Source organism: Peromyscus californicus, unplaced genomic scaffold (assembly GCF_007827085.1).
Source record: "Peromyscus californicus insignis strain IS unplaced genomic scaffold, ASM782708v3 Scaffold_4__1_contigs__length_199733344, whole genome shotgun sequence".
Taxonomy (NCBI): Eukaryota; Metazoa; Chordata; class Mammalia; order Rodentia; family Cricetidae; genus Peromyscus; species Peromyscus californicus.
In genome coordinates this window covers 103,719,644-103,737,357 of record NW_026294562.1, presented here as the reverse complement: position 1 = coordinate 103,737,357, position 17,714 = coordinate 103,719,644, and the positions used below count along the sequence as shown (strand labels likewise).

The 17,714-nt window shown below is 43.5% G+C and overlaps 1 protein-coding gene across 1 annotated transcript in view; it reads right to left on the bottom strand.

Moving 5' to 3' along the window:
• Uvrag (UV radiation resistance associated) overlaps positions 1-17,714 on the bottom strand; it is a 279,199-nt gene that overhangs the window by 254,676 nt on the left and 6,809 nt on the right.

The following is a 17,714-nucleotide window of genomic DNA, read 5'->3' as shown; positions in this document are numbered from 1 at the left end:
GGAAACACGTATGAAATATTTTGTTCTGTGTGCAGTGGAAACCAAAGATCAATGGTGAGTGTCTTCCTCAATCACTTCTTCACCTTATTTCTTGAGACATGGTCTCTCCCTGAACCTGGGGCTCACTGTTCAGCTGGACGGATTGGTTGGTTGGTGAGCTCTGGGGATCTGCCTGTCTCCATCTCCCCAGAGCTGGACTACAGGAACGAGCACCACAGGGGCACTCCACCACACCTAGCTTTTTACATGGCTGCTGGGAACCCAAACCCAGGACCTCACGCTTGGGTAGCAAGCACTTTACCAACTGATCCATGTTCTCAGTCCCGAAACCTTGTTGAGAAAGCACAAATACTATGGAAGTGCAATCCACCTGCAAGAGTGTTCATATCCCTGGGACATAAACTAAGCGGGGACTTGGCTTTTCCCCACAGGCTTCAGATAGTTGTGACAAACATACTCCGCTGTTGTTAGTGCAGTCTAGATACCAGATCGTTTGTACAACTACAAGAGGCTATAGGCAAAGAAAAAAGTCTAAAAGCAGTCACTTGCTGATATTCCAGGCAGCCAATAGTCCCCTTCAGCAGCAGTCGGCCAGCTTCTATTTGCTAATGAAGGCTAACGTCCTTCAATTTCACTAGCCACAATGCTTGAATTATGTGGAGTCACTGTGTGAGAAACGCAAAAACTCCACAAGTAGAGCCTCAACGAGAATACAGAAGATGAAAAGCTAGCCTAATCATGGCATAGCAGAAAGACCATACTGGCAGAGCCAGGCATAGTGGCACACACCTGGAACCCCAGCACCTGGCAGACAAGAGACAGGATCACCACATGTCCAAGGCCAGTCTGGACTACTATCAAGTTCTAGGCCAGCCAGGGTTACATCTCAAGACAGTTTCTCAAAAGAAAATGATGCCAGCGCTGAAGCCTGGGCAAATCATGTTTACCCTCAAAGTGAGTTCTCTTAGAGACTTAATAGAGGTCAGCAACATGGCTCAGTGGATAAAGCACTTGCTGAACAAGCCTGACAACCTGAGTTCAATCCCCAGACTCACATCAACTCCACAAAGTTGTCCTCTGACCCTGACATGCCCACACACACATCATACACACACACACAAAAATAAATTAATTTTTAACAGGCACTTAGTACTCAGTGTTAAGTACACTTCACACCCTCCCTTCCAGCTGACAGCCAGCCCATTCTCCTGAGGAACATCCATGTTCATCTATGCAGGCATCAGCTAAAAGAGCCTAGACCTTCTGTCCATTCACATGCCAACTAAATGCTCTTTCCCTGTGTACAGACCACAATTCCTTAAGAAAGAAGGCCGTTGTCTAGGGAGCTTCCCTAATGCTTAAGTATGAAAAGCTCCAAATATATTTATGAACTTCTCAAGGGCTTCTGCTTACTTAACAGCCTTTCACACCCTAGATCATAGCCACTTCCTGCTACCTGTTTTACTAACTCCTTCATTCAGAACTTTTAACTGGGAGGCAGTGGGATGGCTCAGCGGGTAGAGGCATTTACCACCAAGTCTGATGACCTGAGTTCAACACTGGGAACCTTCATGGTAAAAGGAGAGAAGCGACTCTTCAAGCTGTTCTCTGACTTCCACACATTAGCCATAGCAGATGCATTTTTTTTTTTTTTTCAAGACAGGGTTTCCATGTCTAACAGTCCTGGCTGTCCTAGAACTCGCTTTGTAGACGAACTCACTGAGATCCGCCTGCCTCTGCCTCCCAAGTTCTGGGATTAAAGGTGTGCACCACCACCACCACCCGGTGACAAGAATCTTCTGTAAACAACAACCACATTTCATTTGTTACATGACTGCCAATGGAAAACACTGCCAAACTCTCTACAAGAAAGTGCATATACCCCATCACTGTCTGTGAAGCTTCTGCAATCTGACCTCTTCAAGGATCAATCAAAAGACCATGCAGAGGGCTGGGGATGTAGTCCAGTGGCAGAGTGCTTGCTGAGTATGCACAAGGTACTGGGTTCAATTCCCAGCACTCAAAAAAAGAAATAATTGGGGCTGGAGGGGATGACTCGGCCTACTCCACTGGCCCTGAAGCTGGGAAGGGTCCAGGACCAGAGATGCTGGCTGCCACCTTTCCATCACAGTGCAACCAGAGAACCAAAGAGCCACAAGAGTCAAGACTGGGATTCAGTCATATCAACAAGTAGTCATTACAACCCTACGAAGTCACAGTAATTTCATCACTATGAATCAGTCAAAGACCACGGGTTTGGAAAGGACTTAGTACAGTAACTGTTAACTAATTTATCCAGGGCTGGGCGTGTAGCTCAGTGGTAGAGCACTTACTTGCCTAACACATCCACACCCAATCCAAGGCCCTAGATTACATCTTCACCACTGCAGACAAAAAGACAGACAGTTTTGACTTTGTATTGTTTTTATTTTTTAATCCCACAGTGCACTTAGTAGCAAAGCACAAAAAAATAATTTGATTTGGTCTGGTCTGGTTTTGAGCCAAGGTCTCTTTATATTGAACAGGTGGGTCTCCAACTCCTGGGCTCCGGAGATCCTCCTGCTTCAGTCTCAGTTCTCAGACTCCAGTCACAAGACACCAAGCCCAGCTCACATAAATGCTTTTAAATATCCCTATCTCTATTAGGTGAATCCACTTCTGTTATATGATTTGGAACCTCAGCGCACACCGCGTACAAGGCTTTACAGTCAGTCAAATCACTAGACTAACAGAAACCCAAAGCAATTTTCAGTAGTGACAATATCCGACTGGGCTTCTCTGTCCCTGCCAGCTGTCATCTTTCCCTGGTACCTGAAGTGTTCTGGCTTCTCAGGCGTAATGGTGCCCAAAGGAACTGAGGCATCCTTATCTCGTGCCTCATCACTGATGGAGACTCACTCAGGGAGGCTGAGGAGCAAAAGACGATGATTTTCTTCTACCATCCCTTTCCTGTGCTCTTGTTTAAAGGCCAAAGGACTGTGGGTCCCCACCATTACCAGACAAAACCATCCCATAGGCAATTTCGATGACTCCTGTTATGATTTAGATATGAAGTGCCCCCAAGAGATTCATGTGTGAAGGCTTGGTCCCCAGCTAGTGTTGTATTCTCAGTGGTTCTGGGGACTTTAGGAAGTAGAGCCTAGAAGTAGGTCAGTGGGTCATGTCCTTACGGGTGTCTCATCTCTGTCTCAGTCCTGTCTCTCCCAGCTTCTTGTCAGTCATGAGGTGACTAGCTTCGGCCACACACCTCTGCTGCCATAAAAGCATGGTAAGCCATGGGTGCAGGATCAACGGAGCAAGAACTGTGAACTAGGACTTCTGAGTCAAATGAATCTTTCCTCCTTTTCAGCTGTCCTGTGAGGCTGGACACAGCGGCAAATGTCCTAGCACTTGGTAAGTGGAGACAATCAGGAGTTAGAGGCCAGCCTGGGCTCCCTGACTGTACCAAAAGGAGGAGGAAGAAGGATGGACAGAGGATAATTAGAATGTTCTGCCTGATCGTTCATTACAGCAACAAAAAGTCTAACACAATTCTCAAGTCATCAGTGAGGTATTTCCAAAACAAACTTTGAATCCAGTTTGTTTAATTTTACAAGAGCCATTACCGATCAACGACATACACAGCAGTCGCTAATGCAAAGCCCAGAAAAAGGGGGGGTGGGGGTGAAGATTACGAAAAGACAGACCATGGGAGAAAAAATAAACCATCACTGAACACACGAAAAGAACCATGACCACCATTAAACATATAAAAACCAAACACTCCTCTATGTGGCAGACTGGATTCCAAACGCAGCTCACTGGTGCCTCCCATGCCCACACTCTCTTGCATACCGTGTGATGCGATCACACCACAATGAAGAAGTGTGCCGTATATTCCCAGCACCTTCACACATGGCAGATCTGTCACCATGACCCAAAGAATTCTGGATGCCTATGATGGCATTAAGTCATAAACAGAGTACGGCTTCCCCCATCCTCTTGGGAGGCTCTTCCTGGGAATCCCACCATCATATAGCACAGAGGACAAGAGCTGCATGGAGGGACCTCACTGTGTTCTTCACAGCCCCAGCTGATCCCAGGAGGCAGCCAGACCTGCAGCCTCTGAGCCTCCAAAAATGACACCGGCAGACACAAGTTGTTTCCACAAAACCCTGGCCAGACTGCGGATTTAGGAGCAAAATAAGTGGTTTAAGCCACTAATTTCTTTAGTTGTTACACAGCAGCAGATACCTAAAGAGGTCTACCTGACTAGCCAGGCCAAGGCCGACACAAGGAAGAAAAGCTGTATAAACTGTTCACTTGAAGCAAGGACACTTCGATATTACCAAAATGTTCCAGTACTGCTTAAAAAGCAAAAATTCAGTAAACATGCCTAAATGTTAATACACCCATACGACGGAAAACATATTACCATTTTTAAAAGGTCACTAAGAACGGGTATGAAATGCCAAGGAAAAAAATGTTAACTATTCATAGAAAGAATACAATTATATTTCCTGAATATCAGGGATCAGGGGTCTGCAAGCTGGAAAGGGTCACAGAGGGACTTCTAAGCTTTCCAGGGCACATCCAGCCTCTCTGCAATTTCTTTCTGATCTGCTTACAGCCCTTTAATGACGTAAATACCATCCTCAGCTCACCAGCTGTGGGAAAAGCCACTCTGGTATGCTGGCTGCTAGCGCAGACGCTGTGAGAAGGTTTCTTCCCAGCATCTGCTGCGTTACAACTGTCTTCACACTTGTCCCGGGGCCCTTCTCTATTCACACTTGCACTCCTGGCTTCATTTCTTCCTTGGTTCAGGCATTTATTCTCAGCCTGGAGCCACACTCACTGGCAGGTAAGGGCTAAGACCCACGTTAGCTCAGGTAAATTCAGATTCTGGTTCATCTGCTTTAACTTTATGGAGGACAAGAAAATGAAACGTTGAAGAAAATTTGTTCCCCACGTTTCCAAAGAGTACAAAGACACTCAGTCACTGAAACAGGAATGTAAGCTCAATATCAAGTCAGACAGAGTTTTCAAAACCAGAAACGCCCCTTGGGTGTTGCAACACTTTCCACAGTTTCTCAGCCTCCGGTCCCACCTGAAAGACTCCCTGGGAAAGTTCTGAGAGATGACTGCTTTAGAAATGAGGGCTTAGCCCTCCAGCCCTAATCAAATGGTGCCAAGAGTCGCTGTCACAGACTTAACCCCACAGCACATCCCCCATGAACCACTTCACAGTTCTTGTTCATAACTGAGCGCGTCCTCTGGCACAGACTACACAGCTCTCAACTGGAACCTTTAACATTAACTCTGCTTTCCAACTTCAAATCAGACCAAGCATTAGTTTAATGACATCACTAACTGAACACTACTAAATTATGAAACAGGCTCCTCCATGGCAAAAAGAGAAGACCTCTGAACGTCGGGCATTTCTTTACTTTCTTACCTCTACCCTATTCACCTTCAAGCTAGGCTCGAACCTGCCCCTTTCCTCCATTTACCCTCTGCCTTGCTCTGAGGAACAGGGCGCTGGGGTGACAACCAGCACAGCCATCTACATCTCCTTCCCCCTCCTCCCCAGCTCAGTCCTCCCATCTCACTGATACTGTCTTCACACATTATGCTTAGGCACTGTGGTATTGTGGGATATTTTGATCACACTCTGATGCCAATAAAGTTAAATCAGGGGGCAGAGCCAGCAACTAGCTGACCAGAATCGGCCATAGAGGAGCCAGCAATTTGAGTAGAGAAGACTCACAGGAAGGAAAGGGAGAAGACTTCAGCTTGGCACTTCCTTTCGGGTCTGGGACAAGGGAAAAGACCTGTCTCTTGCAGTGTCTCTGGCCAGAAAGCAAGGTCAGCTAGGTGCTACTCAACCTCTCCGAGCTAGCAGGTTTTCACGCCAGTCTTATTGATAAATAGAAGGATAAAGACTTAATTTAAACCTATATATTGTGACTGGGAGCGCTGACTGGCCGGTGGGGCACTGACTGCGGGCCGGGGGCCCTAAGATAATAACTAAAATATCAATAAATTCATGTGGCCAACAGAAAAACCTCACTGTGGGGAAAAAAACATGGCACTCCCTCAAGTCACAGTATACAAGGTACAGAAGGAATAGAAATTCGAGCCCAGGTGTGGGGCCCACACTTACAACCCAGTAAACCCAGCACTCACGAGGCAGAGGTAGAGGTCCAAGTTGGAGGACAGCCTAAGCAACAGCAAGTTCCAGGCCAGCAAGAACCTCTCTCCAAACACTTATTAAAAAATAAAAAAATTTAAAAAAAAAAAAGAGCCAGGTCTACAAAGCAAGTCTCAAGACAGCCAGAGCTGTTAAGAAAAAAAAGGCAGAGGCATGATGATGCACAGCTGTAATCCTAACACCTTTATTTATACTGCCATATTTTTTTCAGTACACTGAAATTTCCATAATAAAATACTACCGAATAAGGACTGAAAGGATCTTAGAGTCTAAAGACTTTTTCAAGTTTAATAGGGCGACAAATTCAACTATGTGTTTGACACAGAAAATTATTTTAAAAAAGAAGAAAAAGGAATTAAAGACAACTTCTAGAGAAATGACAACTAATCAATAAAGGTGTTAGAACAGTGGAGCAGTCCTTCACACGTGCTCACACCCACACACACATCACACTGTCCTTCACACCTACTCACAAACACACACACACTGTCTTTCACATGTACTCACACCCACACACACCACACTGTCCTTCACACATGCTCACACCCACACCCACACCACACTGTCCTTCACACATACACCCACACACACACATCACACCATCCTTCACACGTACTCACACCCACACACACATCACACCATCCTTCACACGTACTCACACCCACACACATCACACTCTTTCACACCTACTCACACCCACACATACATCACACTGTCCTTCACACATACTCACACCCACACACATCACACTATCCTTCACACATACTCACACACACACACACACACACACATCACATTGTCCTTCACATCTACTCACACACACACATCACACTGTCCTCACACGTACTCACACCCACATACACATCACACTGTTCATGTGAATGGCTAAAGAAGTAACATACACAAGTATACTTATGTCAGAACATCACACAGTACCCCATAAATATGTACATTTGTACTTTATATTAAAATATTTTAATTTTTTAAACAATTTAAAAATACTGAAATGCAAATAGTTCAAGCATAAAAGTACCCAAAGAAACTTTGTAAGTTCAAAGATCTAAGAATAACACAAAATTTAGATGCAATATGAGAAAAACAAGGTACTACATAAAAAATGTTTTCAAGGTCAGAAAGACACTCGGTATTTGTCTTGACAAACTGAGTTTCATCCCTAGGACCTTCAGTGGAAGGAGGAACCCCCAAAGTAGTCTACAATCCTCCACTCATCTACACTACATGTGCACATATGTGTGCGCGCATGCACACAAAATAACAAATAAAATTTAAGAAGTTTAAAAAAAGGAGCACAAAATTTTTAATGCTTTAAAATTATACACAACAACAGAATATGGCAGTTCACACCTAGCATCCCAACACTTAAGAGACTGAAGCAGGAAAATTATAATGAGTTGCAAGCCAACTTGAGCTACACACCGAGTTCAAGGCCAGCTTAGGCTACTGAGTGAGACTCTGTCTCAAAAAACACAAGAAACAAAACCAAAAGCAACTCTATGTGACAAAATGGCCAAGTACAAAGTAAAAGGAAAAAAAAACAACCTGAGAAAAATATTTAAACTCAGGCAAAAAAAGCAATTTCACTGACACATAAGGAATTCCTAGCAATTCCCAAGAAAATTCCAATAAATGGGAAAGAATATGAATAGATAATTCACAGAGGAAATACAAAGAGTACTTAAATGTAGAAAAAACCTTATGCACAAAATAAATGCAATGAAACGTCAGTAAAATTGGCACAGGTCAAAGGGGCTAATAGCGTTTTGAGGAAAAACACTGGCAAAGCTGGCATTCTGCAGACAGCAGTGCAACTGGTAAAAACCTACGCTAACAGCCACCCGGCAACATCTAGACGACAAATGCACACATCCTTCAAAACCCAGTTCCGCTTCTCCATCTGGGCTAAAAATATACTTGCAGATATGCAACATGATCCACTGAGTTTGGATCTTTCTTCTTTTGCAGTGGTTGGGGACAGACAAGGTCTCACACTGGCCTTGAACTCACTATGCGGTCCCACTAGGCTTCCCTCAAGCTCTTGACCCTCCTGCTTCTACCAACTTATAGTTTGGATCTGGGGTGCCCTTTCAAAGTTCAGAGATTTGTCCCCCAGAATGATGCTTTAAGAGACAGCAGGGCCTAGGAGGAGGGTCACTGGGGGTGTGTCCTTGAAGACAGTGTGACCCCAGGTCCTCCCCTTCCTCTTTAGAGTCTGTCTCAAGAGGGAAGTGGCTCTTTGCTTGTAGGAAATGCTCCCTACCACGATCAGCAGCACCACCACAGTACCAAAGCTACCTCACCACAGACTGAGACCTCAAAATCCATGACCCAAAATATTCCACTCCTCTTTGTAAGCTGATTGTCTTAGGTATGTTACAGTAACACGAAGCTAACTAACGCAAATATAATAAAGCATGGCTCATATCAGTAAAAAAAACTGATGTCCACCAGTAGTTAAGTTATAGATCCTATAGTGAAAAATCCTGCAGGGCCATGAAGAACACTATAGTCTCTCACTAGTTTATATAATTACTGTGTTGCCATCTGTGTTTCACAGAGAGAAAAGAATACAATGATGCAACTCCTGGAGAGGCTTAGGTATGAATGAGAACATTACTTGTCCCAGGAGAGAACACAGTGGTAGGGTGACTGGGCACTGTATTCTTTTATACACACTTTACATGAGAAAGCATAGGAATTTATTCCCTATTTTTAAATGAAAATAAATTTACATTTAAAAAAGCAGATGGCAACAAGTCTTTAAATGCAGATATATGTCATGGCCATCCCCTGACTGAGTGTGACAGTGAGAGGAGCTTTAACTACAACCAGTAACCGTGGACATGAAGGAAGGGTCTACAGATTTTCAACGGAAGCAGAGATTTACAGAGTCAGACTTATTTCTTAATGAGAAAGTTGAGACCGAAGTAAAGGGAACACTCACATTCGCATTGTTAGTAAGAAGCAAAAGCAAACCAGGGCCACAGGCCTGATCTCCCAGATGGGTGCACCACGCTTGCCTCCCAGACACCCTGCCTCAAAACCTGTGAGGCCTCTTGGCCTTTCAGGTCTCCTGTGTTCCACACAGCTGCAGCCAGCCAGCCATGCTCATTACTGTTGTCTCAGCATGATGGGTATACATCTCTTCCTTTGACGTCTTTCATTCACTGCCTCAAAGCTATTGTCATACTAGGAAAAGCAGCTTCCTTCTCCTGCCTGTGTATCAACTTCCTCTTCTGAAAACAAATGTTCAGTTGCAAATATCAAGCTACGGACAATTTAAGAAGGTTCAAGTCACTGAGATGCATTTAACTTGAACATGCTGGTCCCAGGCACAGACTACAGCAAGCCAGAAGTTGGTCTTTCTAAGGCAGAACTTTGATTTCTCCTTTCTGTATTTTTTCTGCTACATCCTTTTCTTTGAAACTAACCCAATTCCTCTCATCCTAATCAAGCATTACTAAAGTCCAAAGGCTCCAGAGCTCCAGTGCCATCTTCATCCCCAAGCCCCTCACCACCCACAGATGTTCTCATCTTTACAAAGCTCCCCTTACATGCCACATTCTAATAAACCAGGATAGTTCAGTATCTAACTACTCATGACTTACTAGCAACACTTTTGAATATCACTACTACAAAAAGAAGTTGAAAAACACCAAGTACTAGGATACAGGTGTGCAGTACCATGACAAAGATGAGGTTTTTTTGGTTGGTTGGTTTTTTTTTCTTTCCCCTGCCCCCTTCCTTCTACTACTTGGAGTGAAAACCCAGGAGCTTCATGTAAGATAGGCAAGAGCTTTACCACTGAGCCACTCCCTAGCACTGACACTTTTAAAGGGAAGCCTGTGTTCTTTGTTTTAAAAAAGATAAGTTGACTAAATGTAATATCCGGACAGTGGCTGGATCCTGAACTGATGGGGGACCAGAGACCAGTTCTAAAACATCTCCCAAAGGCCTGTGTGTTAATGGCTTGGTCCTCAGTATGGCACTATTGGGAAGTGGAACAAACTCTAAGAGTTAAGATCTAGTGGGAGTCTTCAGGCATGTGCCCTTGAAGGGATGGTGGGATCCCAGTCCCTTCCTTCCATATCCCGATCAAAGGTGGATAGCTTTGTGCCACTGTGCTCAGGGAGCCCAAGCTGTTTCACCATAAGGACAAAATAATGAGGTTAACCAATCATGGACTGAAACCTCTAAAACTCCAAATCTTCAAAAGTCAAATCTCTTTATAAATTAATTATTTGGAGGGGTTTGTCTTTTTTTTTTTTAAACAGGAAGCTAACAAAAGGAAATGTTCTGTAAAAGACAGTCAATCAGAGGCTGGAGAGATGGCTCAGAGGTTAAGAGCACCGATTGCTCTTCCAGAGGTCCTGAGTTCAATTCCCAGCACCCACATGGTGGCTCACAACTTTCTGTAATGAGATCTGGCACCCTCTTCTGTATACATAATAAATAAATAAATCTTTAAAAAAAAAAAAAAGAAGACAGTCAATCAACTAACTAAATAGGGATATGAGCCCCAGAGAGCTTCCACACAAAAGACCAAGGCATAGCTGGGTGGTGGTGGTGCACACCTTTGCTCTCAGCACTCAGGAGACAGAGGCAGACAAATCTCTGAGTTCAAGGCCAGCCTGGTCTAAAGAGGGAATTCCAGGACAGCCAGGGCTGTTACACAGAGGAACTCTGTCTTGAAAACCCAAAAAAATAAAAAGAGGGAGGAGAGAGAAAGAGACCAAGGCATGAACAGAGACTAGAAGTTTCTACGCCAACCCCTGCCCTACAAGGGGGAGAAGGGCTAGAGAGCGGAGCAGTCATCAATGACTTGTTTAATAAGCATGTCTGTATAACAGAATTACCGTGAAGCCCTAAGTACAGGAGGTTCTGACCTGAACACATGGGGCCACTGGGAGGGTGGTATACCCCACAGGTCACCCCCCGACCCTTCTCCAAACCTTATTCTGCGATTCTCTCCATTTCGAGCTCTTGTACTGCATGCTGTAATGGTAAGCTGGTTTGTAAAGTTCCAGGGGCCATTCCAGCAAACAATGAACCCACGGCGAGGGCGATGGGAGCTCCCTGATCCCAGCTAGAAGTGCAGGCGGCCCGAGACTTGCAGAGGCAGTCAGTCTGAAGCAGAAGTCTTGTAAGAATCAATCCTCAGCTTCCAGGATCTAAGACTAACTCCAGGTAGACAGCTTCAGAACTGAACCAGAGGGACAGGCAAACCCGCTCCTATAGGCAGATGGGTCAGTGGGACAAAGCAGGCAGCCCCTTAGTTCCACCCCAGACTTACAATCATTCCATCAATAAATGCAGTTTAACACGAGGCATGGAGGCAAGGCCTGCAATCCCTGCACCACGGTGACTGAGACATGAGGACTGATAGGAATTTGAGGCCACCCTAAACTACATAGTAAGTTCCAGGCCAGCCTGGGCTAAAAAATGAGACCATATCTGTAAAAAAAAAAAAAAAAAAAAAAAAAAAAAGGACAAGATAGTTCTTGCCATGGAGGCTAACATCCCAAGTCCAATCCCCGGGACCTGCCTGGTAGAAGAAGAGAACCGACTCCTGAAAGTGGTCCTGTGACCACCACATACGTACACAAAACAAATAGATACGTAATTTAAAAGTATCTTTAAGCCGGGCGGTGGTGGCGCACGCCTTTAATCCCAGCACTCGGGAGGCAGAGTCAGGCGGATCTCTGTGAGTTCGAGGCCAGCCTGGGCTACCAAGTGAGTTCCAGGAAAGGCGCAAAGCTACACAGAGAAACCCTGTCTCGAAAAACCAAAAAAAAAAAAAAAAAAAGAAAAGAAAAAAGTATCTTTAAAAAATAAAAGAAATTCTGCAATTCTACAAATCTAATAACTACATGGTGTCTTCTGGTGGAGATAAATTAATCTCTCCAGAGTAGAGAGGCAGCTGGCTCTTTATTTTTCTATTTGTCCTAAAAATCCTCCACGTAGAATAAACTCCATTTAAATACTTCACGAAAAGAAGCCTGAAATGCCTTCCTATGAGTACAATCATACACCTGTAAAGAGTGTGGTCCCGTAACCCACCCTCAACCTTTCGTGAATGCCCACGGCCCACCTGCCTACCATGCTTGAGTCTACGGATCAAACCCTGGCAGGCTCCTCATGGAAGCTAACACATTAGCAGTAACAGTATTTCCAAAGACTCTTCTCTTTTCAAAAGGGACAAAATTTTAAACATCCCTCATAAGTCTAAATAAAACCATTTCCATCTTGAAGACTGTTTAAAGGTTTTTCTAGATTAGCTCTCATACAAAGAATGTTTGGAATTGAGGAAGGAAATACTCCATATCCTCTCCAAGACACAGTCAGGACGACTAAATCAAGACGTCCAGCTCCGGGTCCAGTGCTAGCACTTTCAGAGACGGCACTTCACGAATATCCATTGAGTAAATGGCCAGCTGGGCAGTCTTTCCTACTCAGCACTCGGAACTGGTTTAACACTGGCTATTATGAACATAGTGAATTCCTCAGAGTTCAAGGTAAATCGCTAGTCACGAAAAGTACCGTCATGGCAAAAGTCAACAAGTTTTTCATAGAAAAACATAAACCAGAAGCCTGATTCCCAGTTTCTTTTATTTGTTCCCTTTTTCCTTGCTCAGGAACCTATAGACTACCAAAGGTAGACACTAGTTTCAGCTTCCTGATATATCTTGTTATTTTAAAAGGTCTGGTCACATCTTTTAGAATATTCTAACCACCATAACAGGAAAAAGAAAAAAATGCTACCATTTCCATGGAGCACCAAGTGCTGGGTTCTAATGCTCAACTTCAGGATTATTTATCTCAGGCTCCACAAACACACTTTGCAAGTTTTCATTTTTTAAAAATGTCTAATAACATCACAAGTAGCGTATACAGCAATCAGTGCTAAATATTACACAGAATCAAGCTGCTGGCATGGAGAAAAACCAGTTACCAGATGTTTGCTGTTTCTGAAACTTAAGGAGGTAGAGAAGTCATTGTTCCCAAGAATATTTATTGAGAGCCGCTGGTAGTGAAAGTCCATGAGAGTATACAGCAGTGACAACCAGAGTTCAGAAGGTCAACCTATCAGAACTAAGGAAGGGTTCTGTTAGAGGAAACCATCATGCAAGGCGTTATGGAATTACTGCCTTTTGAATGAACTGGCTGTCTCTTGTAAACTTCTTGTGCAATAACAGCTATGATTCTCCCCATTTACCGCACATCTCCATGTTATGTGTACATGTAATCTCATGACTGCATCTCAATCTTATCCACAATTGTGGATAGTCTAGAAGATGGTTTCTTATTTAACTGTACAATTTTTATGAACAGAAACACACTAAAATATGCTTCATACTAGGTCTATTGTTCCATGTGCACTGTAGACACTTAGAGATCTTACATCTCCATCCTTAGCCACTGACAAGGTAAATATTGGCCAAACAAAGTGTCTTCGTAGAACTTTCACAGAGTGGAATTGCAGGTGCCTGGCCTTGTTAGATCAAAACCCTTCAGAAGAATTATAGTGAACCAGAAGTGATAGAGCAGGTGTCTGGCCTTGGTATATCTTAGTCCTTCAAGAGATCAATAGCACCTATGTTGCCCTAAGCTTCCTCCACCGGCACCTCCCCACTCTGATTCAAAAAAACAATTAACACTTTGTATTTATGTCTACACCAGTTTTTAATGCAAGATTTTAGGCTCAGTAGACTAATTATATATAGGTCCTGACATTCAAGTGACTAACAGAAAAAAGCTGTTAACTGATTAACCATATCTGGATATTATTAATCACATAAAATAGTACACATATTCTTTGCCTTTTCCTTAAGTCTCTCATTGGTTTGTTTCCTTGTAACCTTTGTAGCTATCCCTTTAAGAGATAGCCAGAACATTTTACAACCTACAGCTGAGGTCAATCACCAATTAAGCTGACCAAGTCTTTGCCAAGTGTGACTCTTATCAGAATACTTGTCCCTGAGAGTTTACTTTTACATTGTTGTTTATACACACACACACACACACACACACACACACACTTGGGGGAACAAAGAAGAAGAGAAGATAGATATGAGGGAACTGCAAGAAAAGAATTGATTGAGAAGAACGAAGATGATGACCGAGATGGAAAGAACTAGGTAGAGTGATGAGCGAACAGCAGGAGGGACGGAGGGCAGGAGGGACAAGGGGCAGGAGGGACGGAGGGAGGGCAGGAGGGACGGAGGGACGGAGGGCAGGAGGGCAGGAGGGCAGGAGGGACGGAGAGGAGCTAAGTATGAGAACAGAAAAGAAACTGTGTAGAAAGAATTGACTTAGAAGAATAAAGTGAATGGACTAACGAACTCAGTGTGCTTAGATTCACTGAACATCCCTCAGACTAGACTCCTCAGCTGGTGGTTAGGTTCTTCCATGGACCCTGGGAGCAAACAATATAGACTGGACCCATTATTGTTTGCATTAAATATTCAAAAAGGGACAGGCTGGTAAAGCACAGAGACAAAACAGGAAGACCAGCCCTGGAGTCCAGAGGGGAGGGCAGGGGGACCATTTCAAAGCTTCATTGGTTCACACCGTGAATGGGGCAGGGGCAGAATCCGAGTGTTCAACCCCGCCCTTAAAGGGAACTTTAAAACAATGCCACCACTCCATCTTGGTTCCAGCCTAATGTCACCAAAGCTGGAGGGACACCATGTCAAGGCCCAGAAAGGAGTTAAAGAAACAGGTTCTCAGCAGCACAGACCTGCTTAGAAGGAGCTGAAGAGGGAGCTCCCTACAGATTCCTTACACAAAGTCGCTGAGGTTTCCACTATCATTTCAGATACAATCAAAAATAACTCTAGCAGTACAAGACAAAACCAATGCCATTCAACCTAAAGTATACAACTGCAAATATTTAACCCATATTTCTAAAACATATGTCTTTAATTTTTCTAAAATAACTCAAAGTTTATAACTGTACACATCCTAGTTCACTAAAAATGACCACTATTTGTTTGCCACAGGAGAAGTATGTTTTGGCTTGCAGGTAGAATTACACAGTGTATTAAAAATACACATCAGGCTGGGCAGAGGTTGGCATACATCTTTAATCCCCGCACTCAAGAAGCAGAGGCAGATGGATCTCTGTGAGTTCAAGGCCAGCCTGGTCTACAGAAATAGAGTTCCAAGAAAGCCAGGGCTACACAGAAAAACTGTCTTTAAAAAAAAAAAAAAAAAAAAAAAAAAACATCTGTGGGCCATCCTGCTGGCACAGGCCTTTGATGCCAACACTTGGGAGGCAGAGGCAGGTGAATATGTGTTCAAGGCTAGCCTGGTCTACACAGTAAGTTCCAGGATAGCCAGGGCTACATAGAGAGACACTGTCTCAAAAATCAATATAAAAGTAAAATGTACATTTGGAAACTGTGAAGATGTAAATTCTGTCATCTTAGCACGAACTGCTGCCCCAACTTTCAATTCTGCTCTATTTCCAGACAGTTTCACTTCTGGGTTTTCTACCCAAGAACTAAGAACTGTGATTCTGTGAAGAAATCTTTACGTAAACCCAAAATAAGAACATAGATTTTCCCTTCAAAGAAAAACTAAACATTTTCACGTGAAGAACAAAGAAATAACAACAAACAAAATAAGCACTTAAATTCTTGATGGCATTTTGTCACGTAAAATAATGATGGGACATCGGAAGCTTCCAACATTTCCTCATGGTTTAGTCACAAGAGCCAACCCTGCTCAGGGTTTCCATGCTTTTATTTTACAGATACACGACTATAGATTGCATTTCCTTTCTTTGAGTCAAAGAAGTTTGATAAACATTTATGGAATGAGTAGTACAGGGCAGAGAACTGCTGCAAAACGCATCTGTCCCCAATAAGATCCAGCTTCTCTTGAGCCCGCCCTGGCCTTACCAATACAACAAATTAAAAAAAAAAAATCAGAAACATAAATTGGATTATTAAGAAGCAAGTATAAGCCCGGGTGGTGGTGGTGCATGCCTTTAATCCCAGCACTTGGGAGGCAGAGCCAGGCGGATCTCTGTGAGTTCGAGGTCAGCCTGGTCTACAGAGTGAGTTCCAGGACAGCCAGGGCTACATAGAGAAACCCTGTCTCGAAAAACCAAAAAAAAAAAAAAAAAAAAGAAGTAAGTATATATGGCCAGGCATGGTGGAGCACGTCTTTAATCTCAGCACTTGGGAAGCAGAGGCAGGTGGATCTCTATGAGTTCAAGGCCAGCCTAGGCAATATAGAGACAAATACATAAACACAAGCATGTAAAGGGGAAGTGAATACCACTGACAACTACATTAAACATTCTATCTGATTCTATTTGTTTCTGTCATTTTGTTACAGTATGTTTCAATCTTATTCAATCCACTCTCTGTAAGCTATTAAAGTCTTTAAGGGAAGTCACATAAGCAACTAAATACTGAGTTACTACCTTCTAAGCAACACGTTGCTAAGTCCAGCTGCTGTTGGAGTCAAGTATAAACTATGATGGTGGCAATATTTCAGCATCTTAGAATCTCTTCATCAGACCCTACAGAGTGGATGGCTACAGTAAATGGGAACTGGTGGATGGGAATGAGAGTCTCGAAAGTGGATGCTCCCATGACTTTTAAGAAAGTTACCTAGATAGACCTCAAGTTCCTCATCTGTAAAAGGATTGAAATATTCATGGAATCACTGGAAATAATTTATGTAGATACCCTGTCCTTAAGGGGGTGCGGGAACCAGAATCCCCCCTCCTTACGTGTACTTCACAGAGGGATTGGTCCAGGAGCACATTAGGAAAGAGTGGGACAGCATGAGCAGGTCACCAGGCATTTGCTTTTGGCCACCAACCAGCTCCCAAATCATCACACAGAGATTTATTATTAGTTATGAATACTCGGCCTAGCTTAGGCTCATTTCTGGCTAGCTCTTTTAACTTAAATTAACCTTTTTCTCTTTACCTGCCTTTTGCCTCTGGGCCTTTTATCCTTCATTCTTTCTGTATATCTGACTTTCCTGCTGTCTCTATGTCTGGCTGGCTGATATCTCCCTTGTTCTCTCTTCTTCCTCTCATTCTTCTTGAGCCTGGATTTCTCCTCCTCCTTCTCCTCTGCCCGCCAGCCCTGTCTATTCTTTCTCCTGCCTAGCTATTGGCTGCAGCTCTTTACTAGACCAATCAGGTGCCTTAGGCAGGCAAGGGGAAACAAATGCAACACATCTTTTCATAATTAAAAAACACATATTTACAGCTGGGTGGTGGTGGAGCACACCTTTAATCCCAGCACTTGGGGGGCAGAGCCAGGCGGATCTCTGTGATTTCGAGGCCAGCCTGATCTACAAAGCGAGTTCCAGGAAAGGCGCAAAGCTACACAGAGAAACCCTGTCTCGAAAAACAAAACAAAACAAAAAAAAAAAAAAACCCACATCTTTACATAATTAAACAAATGCAGTGCACCTTTACACAGTTAAAGTAATATTCCACAGCATAAACAAATGTAACACATCTTTGCCTAGTTAA